Genomic DNA, 16,038 nt, shown 5'->3' with positions numbered 1-16,038 from the left:
TAAAACCAGGTAAGATCTAGTTAATGTGAGAAAATGCATCATTTGAGTCAGAAATGCCACAAACATTTAAAAAATTCTCTTCCTCTCTCTTTTTTTCTTTCTAAAAAAGACATGGAGTTCCAACAATAGATCATCCAGATGTCACAATGAATCACAGATAAATTAAATTCACTGGGCATGAACATATATACCACTATTTAATTAATGCCATTTATTTAAGGTAATATGTCCTATCTACACAACAATTACCTGGAGTGCATGTTAAACATGCAGATCCCCTGGGGCACTGGAGCCCAGGAATCTAGATTTTACCAATCCTCCAGGTAATCTGATGCACACATAGGTTAAAAGCTACTGATTGAAGGAATTTATAAGAACAACATAGCTTGTATGCTGGTGAAACTGGTACATATCTAATTAATTTATATTGGAAGAAGTATCATATATTTAAACTAGCATTAAATAAAATAAAAAGCATAAGTGAGAGTCAAGAAGAATTTTGCTTGATGATATTGTTGCATTTGTACCTGCTTCTGCCTAGTGTCAAGATTTTACTTTATATACTAGCTAAAACTTTTTATGACTTTAATCACTTTCTAGAGATAACACCAGTCAAAACGTTAAAGTCAACTCTTCGTCAAAATTGCGTGATGCAACCCAGATGAGATAAGATTGATATTTATGTTTTAGGTACATAATAGATGCAAGAAGGTTGAAAGACTAGTTTTTTTAGTAACTACTACCTTCTGTTATTTAGAAAATTTGTTGATATAAAATGTAGAATTGTGGTTTTCCTTTTCTATGAAAGAAAACTAAGTATTTTGGACAATTGTAACCAATCTTCATTCTGCACAGTATTTCTTTTCAGTCAGATATCCTTTGCCCTACTTCTCTTTTTGTACCCTGAGAAACTTTAACATTTTAAAATCTCCTTCCTTGTTGGAATAGAGAGCACATACCTGACTCACACTTAGAAAGTCTATGAATTGCATGTCCAAAAATGGAACTAGCTCAGCTAGTTCTTTCCATTCCTTGTTGGATATTAGTGCCAGTTCTAATGAGCTCAGTCTCCTAGGGAGCATTTTAATAGTTTCTTTACCTCCCCTGATGACCGTATTTATGCTGAGTTTTGATGCAGTATACAGGACTTGTGTAGTAATTAGCATTCAAATGGACCAGCGATTTCCCTTTCAGTAAGTGGGTTGTACATTTTCAAGCTTGGAAATGGAATCCAGTGAGTTAGAGCTTGTAATAATCAAGATATATTAACAATTCAAATCCTAAATTAAACATCCAAGAGACAAGGTGCGAAAAGGAAGCATCATCCATCTCATGGACTGCTTAAAAAACCAAAAGGGAATAAAATAATGAAGAGGGCAAACTATCAGGGCTAATGTTTATTAGCAAAAGTGAGCAGCTATGTAGAGAGCCCTGTCCCTCTGTGTGTACATATATATAAAACAAACAACTCCAAAGAGATGCCAAATGATGAAGTCCGTCACTTTTAAGGTGTAAAACATTAATATCTTTAGTCACTGGTTGAAATGGTTTCAATATAGTCATTGACAAAATTTAGGCAAAAAATGATTAAATACCTGGCTAATAGATATTTTAGGGTATTGGGGAAATTACCTGTAACCTTAATAAAGAGCTGGCACTTATTCCAGATAAAGCTTGAGAATCAAAATAATTTTGCAGTTTTCTCAAAGCCCATTATAGTATCTGAACACATTTAACTTTTAATGTGATAATATTTTGAGACATTGATCCCCTGTCAAATCTAATGAAATTCTTGTACTTTTCCTTAGAAAATGTACATCTATTCATACAGCAACTTATTAACACTCTTTTTTCATCATTAAATTAAAGAGGTGGAGCAAATAAAAGTAAAATGACTTTACACTTCAAGTCTTTAGTAAATAACAGTCATATAATTTATATACAAATTATTGATTTAATTTTGATTTTCTTTTATTCCTAAGTCTATGCCTATAATGAATGGTTACAAAGTAAAACAATAGCAATAAAGATCTTAAATAAAAACACAGATAAAGATAATTTTGCTAAATAAATATCTCTCAAACACAAAATAATAAAAGGATTATAGTTTGTAAACAATCACCTATCATGTTTGCAAAACATCGAAATAGTTCACTATTATTCACATCTAAAAATGAAAGGGAAAGCCCAAGAAATCAAACTACTATAAACTACCCGCATTTTATTTAAAAAATACTTTTGCTACATTTATGCCCTCCACAAAAAGGATGAAGATATTTTTAGCACAATTAACCAAATACCCTTGAGCCTACTTTCCTGTTCATGGCTTCAGGTTGGTTAACGTGAAATTTAATTTGTGCTAATCTTCTCAAGGTCAGTAAAGTGTGAAACACATTGTACACTGGAGTTACTCAACTTACAGTAGCAATGCAATTATAAAATTTTACAAAATAATGTCTTAAAATTTTCTAATGAAAAAGAAAGAAGCCTTGAGGATCCATTACCAGGGATGAAACTTTGCTAAAATTACAAAGGAGAGGGAGTGTTCCAGGTAGGCCAACAGAGACTGCAAATGAGCTTTTCAAATGAATTTAGGAATTATGGAAGGACTTAACTTAAAGCTACGGTTACAGATTATTTCTTGATAAGCTGAAACTTAAGAGGTATGGAGAAGTCACCTGAATGTTACTCTTAATAAAAAGTACCTCTAATCTAAGAAACTCTATCCTCTAATAACATCTAATAATGCAATTGTCTAGGATCAATTTGTCTAGTAGTGAAAATTTGAAATTTCTCTTGTATAGGAACTAACTGTCATGACTCTATATAAGCTAGAAAAATATGCATCTTATATTTAGGGGACTCTCTGAAATCATTTAGGTGGCCAATCCAGTTACATACCTAATTCATCTAAAAAAACGTTAGTTAGTGGCACATATAAACAACTTTTAAATGCACAGTAGGTGGTAAAGAAAATGGGTGTGGTGTACAATTTGTATTCTAAATGCACAAAGCTATTACATTGGAAGAAAATCCTACAAAACACTTAATGGATTAAACTTGAAAAGGAGTAATGATGTGAAAAAATATACAGGAGAAGAAGCAAATTGCATGCAATAAGGCAGAAAATAAAATTCAGTGAGATTTAGGTTTGTATACAGTTATCTCAGAGAAGTTCCCAGTTTCTGGGAACTCATAACAGAGCTATAAAAATGTGATAAGGATTGAATAACTTGATCCTACAAAATTAAAATACATGTGTGTGCATATGTATGTGTATCTATACCACTTAGATAAATAGTATTGAAAGCCATATTTTAACCATACACCAGAATTTAAATGAAACATAAAGCAAATAAAGTAGAAATTTATTCAAAATAATTCACAGCAACTCCATTACAGTATTCCATGATGAGCTCAGTATGGTCAGATAAAATATATAAAATTCATTGAAATCTAATAAATCTGTTATTGTTTCTATCTGAAGATAATTATATAATACCACTTTTGACATTAGGAACACTTTGAGTTATCCATTCAGAAAACTAGTTAATCTGGAAATAAAAAGATAAATGGAAAAAAATTTAGAGTCATATTTAGAATAGCTTTACGTTTAAGGGAATAATAAGAAAAAAGAGGAATGTGTTTTAAAAATAAACTTTATTTCCTGATTTCAAAAAAACTTTCGATTTTAGATCTATTTTGTGATAGATGCAAAAAATTCTTTTAACCTGCTCAGCCTAAACTGTCCAGAGAAGAGTTCGAAAAATACACCGCTAGAACATTTTAAACTAGACTAGAAAGAATAACCAGTAATATACATGGAAGAACTTTCCACATTAATCAGCTTATTGAGATGATGGGAATAACTACCTTTATTGATCAGAATTAGAAAAATAATGTAGCATCTCAAATAATGCACTATCTCAAGATATTCAACACTTAGCTATGGCTATACTTTTCTTATTATCATAATTATTCATACGTGTTACAAAATGGTTGAAACCTTATTTATATGTAACTTCATAATAATCAAATAATTCTCTGGCTTAATGAGTGGTTTGAATACTCAAATAATAACAATATAGGATTTTAGTGATGACTCTGCAAGACAACATAATATATGTGCGTTGCATGTTCTTAGGCATGTCTCCAAGTTAGAAAGAAAACGGTTGTAACTTTTCTATACCCATTTACATTATTTTCATCCTTCAAAGATCAGGGTTGGGTTTCACCTCCTCTGTGAGACATTGTCAATATTTTCAGCCAACACTGATTATTTTCATTTCTGATAATGCAGGTTGCCTGCTTAAATAATATTGGCAAACCAGAAGCTTTAAAAAAACAGACAGACAAAATTGATGGCATAAATATTTTTTGAAAAACATCATAAAGTCAATAGATAAAAAAAATTAGGGGGAAGATTTATAATGCAATGACATAAGATTAATACCTGTAAAATATAAGGAGCTTGGCAGTATGTTGAAGACCAAATGCAAATGTCAACAAATAAGAAAAGACATTCAAGCTCATTAAAATTTAAGTAAACATAAATAACATATATACACACACATACATATATATATTATATATGTGTATATATACACACTCTATATCGATAAATATAGTGTTTAATGCAGTGTTATTGATAAGTACAAAAGCAAAAAAAGAAAAAGGTGAATGATCAATAGAAAAATGGAGAAGAAAAGTTTTGTACATCAGTTATATTAGTTTGTTTTCATGCTGCTGATAGACATACACAAGACTAGGCAATTTACAAAAGAATGAGGTTTCATGGAGAACTCACATTTCCATATGCATGCGGAAGCTTCATAATCATGGCAGAAAGCAAGGAGAAGCAAGTCACAACTTATGTAGATGGCAGCAGGCAAAAGGAGAGCTTGTGCAGGGAATTTCCACCTTATAAAGCAGATCTAGTGAGATTTACTCACTAGCACAAGAACAGCACAGGAAAAACCTGCCCCCATGATTCAATTACCTCCCACTGGTCCCTCTCACAGCACGTGGGAAGTCAAGATGAGATTTGGGTGGAGACACAGCCAAATCATATAATTTCACCCCTGGCCCCGACAAATCCCTTGTCCTCACGTTTCAGTATCAATCATGCCCTCCACAGTCCCCCAAAGTCTTTTCTCATTCTAGCAGTAAGTCAAAAGTCCGCAGTCCAAAGTCTCATCTGAGACAAGGCAAGTCCCTTCCACCTATGAGCCTGTAAAATCAAAAGCAAGCTAGTTATTTCCTAGATGCAATGGGGGTACAGTCTTTGGATAAGTACAACCATTCCAAATAGGAGAAATTGGCCAAAACAAAGGGACTACAGGCCTCATGCAATTCTGAAATCCAGCAGAGCAGTCAAATCTTAAAACTCCGAAGTGATCTGCTTTGACTCCTTGTCTCACATCCAGGTCACAATGATGCAAGTAATGTGTTGCCATGATCTTGGGCAGCTCCACCCCTCTGGCTTTGCAGGGTACAGCCTCCCTCTCAGCTGCTTTCATGGGCTGGCATTGAGTGTCTGCAGCTTTTCCAGGTGCATGGTGCAAGCTGTCAGTAGATCCACAATTCCTGAGTCTGCTGTACAGTGGCCCTTTTCTCACAGCTCCACTGGGCTCTGCACCAGTAGGGACTTTGTGTGGGGGCTCCGACCCCACATTTCCCTTCTGCACTGCCCTAGCAGAGGTTCTCCATGAGAGCTCTGTCCCTGCAGCAAACTTTTGCCTGGACATTTAGGTGTTTCCATACATCTTCTGTATGTATGGAATACATCTAGGCAGAGATTCCCAAACCTCAATTCTTGACTTCTGTGCACCCACAGGCTCAACACCACATGGAGACTGCCAAGGTTTGGGGCTTGCACCATCTGAAGCCACGGCCTGAGCTCAATGTTGGCCATTTTTGGCCATGATTGGAGTGGCTAAGATGCAGAACACCAAGTCCGTAGGCAACACACAGCATGGGACCCTGGACCTGGCCCACAAAACCAGTTTTTCCTCATAGGCCTCCATGCTTGTGATGGGAGGGGCTTCCATGAAGACCTCTGACATGCCCTGGAGACATTTTCCCCATTGTCCTAGGAATTAATATTTGTCTCCTCATTACTTATGCAAATTTCTGCAGCTGGCTTGAATTTTTCCTCAGAAAATGGATTTTTCTTTTCTATCACTTTGTCAGGCTGCAAGTTTGTCAAACTTTTATGCTCGATTTCTCTTTTAAAATTGAATGCTTTTAGCAGCATCCAAGTCACCTCTTGAATCCTTTGCTGCTTAAAAATGCATTCTGCCAGATACCCTAAATCATCTCTCTCAAATTTAAAGTTCCACAAATCTCTAGGGCAGGGGCAAAATTCTGCCAGTCTCTTTGCTAAAATATACCAAATGTCACTTTTGCTCTAGTTCCCGACAAGTTCCTCATCTCCATCTGGTACCACCTCAGCCTGGACCTTATTATACATATCACTATCAGCATTTTGGGCAAAGCCATTCAACAAGTCTCTAGGAAGTTCCAAACTTTCCCATATTTTTTTGTCTTTTTCTGAGCCCTCCAGATTGTTCCACCATCTGCCTGTTACCCAGTTCCAAAGTCTTTTCCACATTTTCAGGTATCTTTTCACCAATGCCCCACTCTACTGGTACCAATTTACTGTGTTAGTCCATTTTCACCCTGCTGATAAAGACATACCCAAGACTGGACAGTTTACAAAAGAATGAGGTTTAATGGAGAACTCACAGTTCCACATGGCTGGGGAAGCCTCACAATCATGGCAGAAGGCAAAGAGAAGCAAGTTACATCTTATGTAGATGGTGGCAAGCAACAAGAGTGCTTGTGTGGGGAAACTTCATCTTATAAAGCCACCAGATCTCATGCTACTTATTCACTATCACAAGAACAGCACAGGAAAGACCTGCCCCCGTGAGTGAATTACCTCCCTTTGGATCCCTCCCACAACATGTAGGAATTCATGATGAGATTTGGGTGGAGATACAGCCAAACCATGTCATCAATGTTTTGGAATTTTATACAGAAAGAAAAAAAAGTCAAGTGTCTCCTGACTCCCATAGTGCAATTAAATCATTCCATGTTCTTTAGGTTTCCATGTTCTTTAGGTTTCCTCACTTTCTAAAGGTAACAAGTGTTAATATGATCAAGTAAGCCATGCTACTTGATATGGTTTAGCTGTGTCCCCACCCAAATCTCATCTTGAATTGTAGTTTCTATAATTCCCATGTGCAGTGGGAGGGACACAGTGGGAGGTAATTGAATCATGGGAATGATTACCCTCATGCCGTTTTCATGATAATGAGTGAGTTCTCATGCGATCTGATGGTTTTATAAGGAGCTTTTCCCCTTTTGCTTGGCACTTCTCATTGCTGCCTTCATGTGAACAATGACATGTTTGCTTCCCCTTCTGCCATGATTGTAAGTTTCCTGAGACTTCCCTAGCCATGCTGAACTGTGAGTCAATTAAACCTCTTTTCTTTATAAATTACCCAGTCTTGGGTATCTCTTTATTAGCAGCATGAGAATGAACTAATACAGTAAATTGGTACTGGGTAGTGGGGTGCTGCTGTAAAGATATCTGCAAATGTGGAAGCAACATTGGAAGTGGGTAACAGGCAGAAGTTGGAACAGTTTGGAGGGCTCAGAAGAAGAGAGGAAAAGATGGGAAAGTTCAGAACTTCCTAGAGACTTGGAAAGCTCAGAAGACGGGAAGATGTGGGAAACTTTGGAACTTTCGAGAGGCTTGTTGAATGGCTTTGACCAAAATGCTGATAGTCATATGGACAATAAAGTCCAGGCTGAGGTGGTCTCAGATGGAGATGAGGAACTTGTTGGGAGCTGAAATAAAGGTCACTCTTGCTATGCAAAGAGAATGGCAGTATTTTGCTTTTGTCCTAGAAATTTGTGAAACTTTGAACTTGAGAGAGATGATTTAGGGTATCTGGTGGAAGAAATTTCTAAGAAGCAAAGTGTTCAAGAGGAAGCAGAGCATAAAAGTTTCAAAAATTTGCAACCTGAAGATGTGATAGAAAAGAAAATCATCACATTTTCTGGGGAGAAATTCAACCTGGCTGCAGAAATTTGTGTATGCAATGAGGAGCCAAATGTTAATCAACAAGACAATAGGGAAAATGTCTCCAGGTCACGTCAGAGACCTTCACAGCAATCCCTTCACCACAGGCCTAGAGACCTAGGAGGGAAAATGGTTTTGTGGGCCACGCCTAGGGCTCCCCTACTCTATGCAGCCTCAGGACAAGGTGCCCTGCATCCTAGCTGCTTCAACTTCAGCCATGGATAAAAAGGGATAGTGTACAGCTCAGGCTGTTACTTCAGAGGGTGCAAGCCCCAAGCCTTGGCAGCTTCCCCATGGTGTTAGGTCTATGGGTGTGCAGAAGTCAAGAACTGAGGTTTGGGAACCTCTGCCTACATTTCAGAGGATGTATGGACATGCCTGAATGTCCAGGCAGAAGTTCACTGCAGAGGTGGAGCCCTCATGGTGAACCTCTGCTAGGGCAATGCAGAAGGGAAATGTGGGGTCAGCACCTCCACACAGAGTCCCCTCTGGTGCACTGCCTAGTGAAGCTGTGAGGAGAGGGCCACCATCTTCCAGACCCCAGAATGGAAACTGACAGCTTGCATTGTGCACCTGGAAAAGGCACAGACACTCAACACCAGGCCATGAAGGCAGCTGGGAGTGGGGCTGTATCCTGCAAAGCCACAGGAGCAGTGCTGCTCAAGGCTGTGGGAGTTCACATCTTGCATCACCATCACCTGGATGTGAAACATGGAGTAAGTTGAGATATTTTCAGAGTTTTAAGATTTGACTGCTCTGCCAGATTTCTGGCTTGTATGGGGCCTGTAGCCACTTTGTTTTGGCAAATTTCTCCCATTTGGAATGGGTGTATTTATCCAATCCCCATACCCCCATTCTATCTAGGAAGTAGCTAACTTGCTTTTAATTTTATAGGCTCATAAGCAGAAGGGACTTGTCTCAGATGAGACTTTGGACTTGGACTTTGGGGTTAATAATAGAATTAGCTAAGACTTTGGTGAACTGTTGGAAAGGCATGATTGTATTTTGAAATGTTAGGATATGAGATTTGGGAAGGGCCAGGGGCAGCATGATATGCTTTGGCTGTGTCGCCACCATAATCTCATCTTGAATTGTAGTTCCCATAATCTCCATGTGTCATAGGACGGACCCAGTAGCAGGTAACTGAATTATAGGGCAGCTACTTCCATGCTGTTTTTGTGATAGTGAGTGAGTTCTCATGAGATCTGATGGTTTTATAAGGCACTTTTCCCTGTTTGCTTGGCACTTCTTTCTGCCATAATGGGAAGAAGGGTGTGTTTGCTTCCCCTTCCACCATGATTGTATGTTTCCTGAGGCCCCTCCTAGCCATGCTGAACTGTGAGTCAATAAAATCTTTTTGCTTTATAAATTACCTAGTCTCAGGTATGCCTTTATTAGCAGTGTGAGAATTGACTAATATACTACTTAATGAAGACCAAAAGCTACTAAATATTCTTTTGGAGCAAGACAGAGTGCAGTTTTGTTGTTGTTTTTAACCAATACTAAATATAAACAATATAGATTAGCCACCTGATCCTTCTGTCCTCTTCTCTCTGGTAACATGAATGCCTATGGCAAAGTATTTTAATTCTTTCTATAATCTGGGTAGAGCATGCTTGAACCCAGCATCAGTAGGAAAGGATAGTCTTCTTCCTCTCAAATCCTACCCCATGTCAAGGAGCTCAAGAGAATTTAAGATGAATATATCAAGAACAATACAGCTGAAACACATCACACTCCCAAGTCACAACCAGAATTCTTCTTCTTCAAAGAAGTTAGTGTATATAAGTAAAGTCTTTCATATGAAAAAAGTCCAATAAATTTGTTTGTAATTTTTTTTAAAAAAAGCATGCCCCACTGGACACGGTGGCTCACGCTTGTAATTCCAGCACTTTGGGAGGCCGAGGCAGGTGAATCACCTGAGGTTGGGAGTTCGAGACCAGCCTGGCCAACATGGTGAAACCCTGTCTCTACTAAAAATACAAAAATTAGCTGGACGTGGTGGTGGGTGCCTGTAATTCCAGCTACTCGGGAGGCTGAAGCAAGAGAATCACCTGAACCCAGGAGGAAGAGTTTGCAGTGAGCAGAGATTGCACCACTGCACTCCAGTCTGGGATACAGAGACTCTGTGCCTCTTCATGTTTCATGATTCTATGCTAAAATATAATAAGAAAAAGAGAAAAGTTGGAGGAGTGCATGTGTTTGTGGGTGTGTGACTTTCTTAAGCTTAAAGCAAACACTGAATATGTAATTTGTCCTTTCAGCTTATGTGGGTCAAGTCAATATCATCTCCCAAATTCAGTATTTCAAATTGAGATGTCATAAATTAGTTTCACTACTTCTTATTGTATAACGAGTGGCATTAACCCAGGTGGGCATGGTCGTGTGAATATATGAGCACCTTTTTGTGAGGGAAAGTCTCTCATCTTTGTGAAGAAGATGAATGCATTAGGTGCAATTATGAACTTGAGTTAAATCTTTCTTCATTATTCATTCTCAAGAGAATTTGAGATCATATTTTCTTTCCTTCCTGAATTATCTTGGTATATATAATAGGGGCTTGATTAATTCACTTTGATTTTTTACATTTTCTTCTAGTTCAATGGCAAGAAATAAGCATTTTAAAAACCCAACTTTCAGAATTTTTGATCATTAATATTATTTTTAGTTTAAGTTTAAAAATGTTGCAAGTATGGATTTTCTTTTGAAGCATGGCTTTGAGTGAAAGGAGGGTCATCAAACCCATTTATAGCATTACTTTATGCTCTCTCTTCTGTTTCAAGACTTCCAAAGAATTAATTAAAAGTTGATAGGATTGACCCTAAAACCAATTATCCTTTGGTCTGAAATGCTGAGCACACATTATTGAGTTTTCAAATAAATTGAAAAAAATTTTAGTCATGCAGCAGCATCATTATCTTAATTTATAAACATTAACACAAGAAAATATTGGATTTGTTTTAAATAATTACTCCACACTGCATTACCAGTATTATCTCTTTCTGCTGTTTAGATGTCTATCAGAATACATTCCCAATCTATAACAATGAACAAGCATGCAAAATTTCTCTGATATTGAATAGAGTGTTCTAGTCGAGGTGTTTCTGGAGTTTAGTGACAGAGCATTTCACCAGATTTATATTGTATTTCAATTTCTCAGTTGATGAAGTCTCTAATCTGTCTGTCTTTTCTATCCTGCAATATAGAGGACTGATGGCTTCAGGGACTTTTGCTCTCTAACCTTTAAATCTGTTTTCTTGTCATTGTAACATGATTGTCCCATTTTCCATAAACACATTTAATTTTTCTTCCTCCACATATATGCACACAGACACACACACACACATGCACACACAATATGAGATTTATAAAAATTACAGGCAGAGACTGAGCTTACTTGCACTGTAGGTTTTTTTTTTTCATATTATCCTAAAAAATGTTAAATGAAAGAAAAATAAAAAGAGACACGAAACTCCTTGAAAACAATAGCTAATATTCCGGTATCTTTATCACATCGGGACACTGTGTTAAAAGTTTAAATGTAATCTTTTAATTTAAAGAGGAAGAGCTAAGGCTCAGAGATGTTGAAGAAGTTGCCAGGGTCTCCTGGGAGAATAAGTTTTCAGTCCAGGATCTAAATTGGGGAAGTTTGATTCCACAATCTTTCATTATGCTACCATGTGTTAGTTATTTAACAAGGACATTCTCTGCCCAATACAGAGCTGAAGAAAAAGCTGTAAAAAAGAATGACATGACACCCTGTCTTTAAGACCTCCAGTAAGTCACCATTCTTAGTTTCTACAGTAACTTGCAAATAGCTTGGCTAAATACAATTTGTTGAAGCAATAAATAATTGAAGAAAGAAACAAGATCTGCCCAAGCAATTCCCATTTTAGGAACACAGTCAATTCTACTGTTCAGTAATAACACTGTTATTTGAACTTCAAATTAATTTGCATTTAGAGGCTTTATCTGTGGGTGAGGGGGGCTGGAGTATGGTTTCAGTGACATTGGGAGATAGTTCTCAATGTGTCATTTAAACATTGACTTCAACGACATTGAGAGAGAGTTCTCTACTTAACTTAATAATTCATATTTTAGAATGTTCTGTATTCACCCTTTGACCTTATATTATGTACTCCCTGCATACCTCACATAATCTTGGTGATATACTTATTTTCATTTGACAATCAAAGGCTAGGCAATGGGCAGCCAAAGAAGCAAGAATGTAACATGACGAAATCTCAGTAAAGTCCCTTCTTTCTCCAATCTTTATTTTTTTTCTTTTTTTTCTTTTCTTTTTTTTTTTGAGACGGAGTCTTGCTCTGTCATGCCCAGGCTGCAGTGCAGTGACGCATCTCAGCTCACTGCAACCTCCACCTCCCAGGTTCAAGCAAATCTCCTGCCTCAGCCTCCCAAGTAGCTGGGACTACAGGCACACACTGCCAAACCCGGCAAAATTTTTTGTATTTTAGCAGAGACGGGGTTTCACCGTGTTGCCCAGGCTGGTTGTGAACTCCCTATCTCCGGCAACCCGCCCCCCTCAGCCTCCCAAAATGCTGGGATTACAGGCATGAGCCACCAAGCCAGGCCTCTCCAATCTTTACGTGGTAATATGTATTAGCATTATGTAGTTGCTTGAACATGGCTTATCCAGTTACTTCTAGTTTTCCCTTTTATTTTTTGTAGTTGATGGGGAAGATCTTATAAGAATTTCTTATTACCTCCATAAACATTTGTAAGAAAACAATAATAAATTTGTCCCAATACATTACCAAACTTCCACTGTTCTTTGTACAATACAGCTATAATTCTAATAAATCTCCAAAATTTTGCCAACAGAATGGTTGATTTCCATACATACATTGTTGTCTCCCAAATAATAGGAAAAAAGTGAAGGAAATGTTCCCTAGCTTTCTCTATTGCTGCATCCTAAAATTTCTCCACATATAGCTCCATTTTTATACATAGCAGATTCTTCTGAATTATTTAGTTGTTTCCAGTATGTTTAGCACTTTCCTCTTTGAGCCACCTGAGAATTGCATCAATGTGCTATTTCTGCTCACTAATGAAAATGTCAAAGATCAGCTTTAAAAATGTTAAATAAAACTGAGCCAATCAGTCCCCTACCGTTGTTCATTTTGAAGCTGACTTTATTCAAAGACTGCTTTACTCCCTGTTGTTGCTTCTTAGCTAAGCCTGTAATTGTCAGTAAACATTATCAAACAGGTTTGGCATTGTCACTGTGAAATAGATGCTCTTGACTATGATTAAAAGTAACCATTCAAAGTCAGGATTAAGTAAATATCATTAATTCAGTCTGATAGCCAGAGGAGTTCTAAAAATCACCCAACACCCAAACATCCAAACCACCCTCTCAAACTTGCTAATGTGTTCTGAAGGATTCATTTTATGAAGAATATTTCTGTGGAAAGCATCAAGAAAATAGTAAAGAATTTACAAATATATTTGTAACTATAAAGAATAAGAAATAGTGCTTTTAAAAACTTTATAAAATTCAAGAAATCACACTGGTAGCAATAACCACTATTAACATATCATATTTCCTTCCAAATATATTCATAAATTTGAGACATAAAATTGTATGTTTATATCCTGATTATTTTTTCTTAACATTATATTCCATGAGCTTTTTTATATCCTTAAAAATGTGTAATACATAATATGTTTATAATGAAGGATATCCACAAAGTTGAGAAACATAGAATAAACTTACTTTAAAACAATATGTAAGTTACATTTTCTTTTTTTTTTTTTGAGACGGAGTCTCGCTCTGTAGCCCAGGCTGGAGTGCAGTGGCCGGATCTCAGCTCACTGCAAGCTCTGCCCCCGGGTTCCCGCCATTCTCCTGCCTCAGCCTCCCGAGTAGCTGGGACTACAGGCGCTGCCACCTCGCCCGGCTATTTTTTGTATTTCTTAGTAGAGACGGGGTTTCACCGTGTTAGCCAGGATGGTCTCGATCTCCTGACCTCGTGATCCGCCCGCCTCGGCCTCCCAAAGTGCTGGGATTACAGGCGTGAGCCACCGCGCCCGGCCGCGTAAGTTACATTTTCAAATAATGCTCAACATGTTTTCAGGTGAAGTGCCTCTAAATTTACCGCAATGGAACCAATTGGTAATGTGAAAGGAGTATAATAAATATAACACAGAATGTCAAAAGTGTCTACATAGAAAAAATAGGGTGTATTTATTGCACTCTCTTCATATTAACACTTGTACATACCACTTAAAATTTGGAGATGCGTCATCTGAAAAGTGTCTGGAGGCTAAAGAAAAATAATTTGGATGTATTACTTAAAAGCACAGCCAATATATAATTTAGAACTAAGTTTGCCAGGCGCGGTGGCTCACGCCTGTAATCCCAGCACTTTGGGAGGCCGAGGCGGGCGGATCACAAGGTCAGGAGATCGAGACCATCCTGGCTAACACGGTGAAACCCCGTCTCTACTAAAAATACAAAAACCAGCCGGGCGCGGTGGCGGCGCCTGTGGTCCCAGCTCCTCGGGAGGCTGAGGCAGGAGAATGGCGGGAACCCGGGGGGCGGAGCTTGCAGTGAGCCAAGATGGCGCCGCTCACTCCAGCCTGGGCCACAGAGCGAGACTCTGTCTCAAAATAAATAAATAAATAAATAAATAAATAAATAAATAAAAGAACTAAGTTTATCTTACAATTCTCACAAATAGTTCATCTAGTTAAAATGACATAGTCACAGTTAACATTTTTGGTATCTCTTCTTTTTACTGGTAAAATGCATCACTTGCCATTTTACTTTGACAACAAACAACTACGATTGACAAACTTTCATTGCATCAATACAAACTCTCAACCCTTTTCTCTGTAATCTCTTTCTCAAATCAGATCTATGAAAACATAAAGTAACAGTTAAACCACATTCTCAGAACTCTCATGACTATCATGTTGCACTTTTTCATCATTATTTTTAACCTCTTGTCAATAGGAAGACAAGATTACCATAAATAATGATTTATGTTTATGTTTGACCATCTGATAGCGAGATTTTACCATCAGACCATCAAATATAAATGCTTACACAAGACAGCATACCAAAGAATTGTTTACTTTGACCTTTAAGTCCTTTATTACATCATATAAGGCACCTGCTTTCATTATTATAATAACAGTATCATTTTTACTTTTTTGCAAAGGCCCTCTTCTATTAGCCTGGTTAAATGTGGAATAGGGACCGAGAATGGGGTTACACACTTCACCCTAGGAATGAGGAGTGATGGGACAAATCCACGTCACACCAACTTTTACTCAAAACTTCATAAGGATATGAAGTTTATCAAGCCACAGTCTCTGTCCTCAAGAAGCCCATAGTCTGATATGTGATATAGACAAGGAGATCACTGATTATAGAATATCAAGTTAATGAATGAACAAGTCAGAAGAGTGGATGATGCCTAATTCAGACTGTGAGATCAGAAATGGATTCCTGGAGGTGATATTTGAAAGCAAATAGGAAATAGATAACTCTCTGGGGGAAAACAGCGGCAGTAGCTATATTGCATGGGCAGTGATGACATAGAACATTCCAGAAAGAGAGTAGAGGTGAATTTAAGGGAACCATTTTTATAAGTTTATGAGATACTAGGGGAGGAGAAGAAATAAAGCAGGTAGACAGGCACTAGGAAAAGAAAGGACTTAACACTCTAGGCTAAGATGTTTACCTTTATCCTGAAAGTTTTCAGCAGGAATTTAGCAGTTTTAAAAAAGAGAATTGTATGATTAAATTGACATTTTAGCTGCAATATGAAAAATGAATTAAGCAGAAGGACTGTCATGGAGGTGGTAGACCATTAAGAAAAGTACATTATCCTCAAATCAGTGCTAAGACTGTGGGGTGCCTATCGAGGACAAGATTGGTTAAGGGAGGGAATTAAGATGCTGAATCTACAGTGCTG

Source organism: Macaca nemestrina, chromosome 2, assembly GCF_043159975.1.
Source record: "Macaca nemestrina isolate mMacNem1 chromosome 2, mMacNem.hap1, whole genome shotgun sequence".
NCBI lineage: Eukaryota > Metazoa > Chordata > Mammalia > Primates > Cercopithecidae > Macaca > Macaca nemestrina.
Note: the sequence above shows the minus strand (reverse complement) of the source record.